Source organism: Chrysochloris asiatica, unplaced genomic scaffold, assembly GCF_000296735.1.
Source record: "Chrysochloris asiatica unplaced genomic scaffold, ChrAsi1.0 scaffold00039, whole genome shotgun sequence".
NCBI lineage: Eukaryota > Metazoa > Chordata > Mammalia > Afrosoricida > Chrysochloridae > Chrysochloris > Chrysochloris asiatica.
This window is the reverse complement of record NW_006408557.1, coordinates 16,734,006-16,735,463: the sequence shown is the minus strand read 5'-3', so window position 1 is coordinate 16,735,463 and position 1,458 is coordinate 16,734,006.

Below are 1,458 nucleotides of genomic sequence, written 5' to 3'. Positions count from 1 at the left end.
TCTCTTTATTTTACAAAATGGCTGCTTCTTATATCCCATTTAGAACATACAATGATCTCATAACAGTCACGTACAAGCAGTTACAAATCAATCAAATATTATATTGTTATATCAATGGTACAAGAGGAACACAAGTTCACCAAACATTCCTGTGTGTCTATTCTCCTTAGTTACTCCTGAGTTACCGTGATAACATCTGCCTTCTGTGAGCGACTCTGTTTCTCTCTAATCCTCCCTAAAATGTCTGGTTAATTTTAAACAAAGTTCTACATCTTAATTTCTAACTTTACCAACAACTAGTATTTTCTATTGATTCATTAGTTACAGCTTACAGTTAAGAGCATAATTTTTACTGTAACTGGTCATACATATAATTGATTAAACAATAAAAACAAGAACATAAAAGTACCCTAAAGTTTCATAGCTAAGAACAAAGCAGTAATTCTCTCATGCTATCAATTTCTCAAAACTTCTAATCAAACTCTTGTCTCTGTTCCCAAGCTCTCACTGCCCTTGACTGTCTCCTAAGCTACTTTCTAAAAGCCTTAATGTCCTTGACTAAAACCACCTGGAATGTTTCTTACAATTTTTAGCTTGAATTGCTAAAACTTTAGCTAGTGTGGTTATTTCTAATGTTAAAACTTATTGTTAATGTAAAAAACAATTTTTATAATTACATAAGATTGAATATGGTGTGAAAGGCAACTATTATAATGTGAGGTTTGTTTAAAGTATCTAACAATTATGCAAGATTTTCTAAAACTTCTTATAGGGAAATCAGAGATAAACTATTTTTCCAAGGGAAAGCTAGAAACCACGGGTCCCCTGCATGAGTCATCCCTTGTAGCTTTGCTATCCAAGGGGCCCATTCATTGTCGCTCTGCTAAACAATGAACTTTTCATGCATAAGGCTTCTTGCAGTTCTGCTCCTTGGCAGGATGGTGTCCACCACTAATCCCTGTGACTATTGGTATTATTGTAACCAGGCTAAGTTGAAAGATTTTGTCTCAGCAAAGTCAGCTTCTTGACAGGGCCTCCTCTCCCCCTGGTCGTACTAGAGCTCTCTGTGACTAGACAAGCTGGGTTCCTGACCATGTACAGGAGAAATTGCTGGATGCTCTGTTAGAGGCTCTACACAGCGTGACACCTTTGGGATCAGCATCTTTGTCCTTTCCTAAATTGATGGTTGAGAGGTATTTTCTAGGAACATAAAGGAGTTACCCATATCCAGCTGCCCTGAGGGCATATTAGACAAGAAGCTAGGGAAGACAGACCATCACCTATCTAAGTGATCCCACTCCTAGGTAATTGACCATGGAATGAATAATAGTTATGTTGACACAGAAGGTGGAGGTCACCCAGCACCTTAGCAGAGAGCAGCGGTGGGTGGACAAGAACTCCAGGGCCCTGCCCTCTCCCAAGTCCCATTTCCATGTCTTCTGAGCTGACTGGACTTCC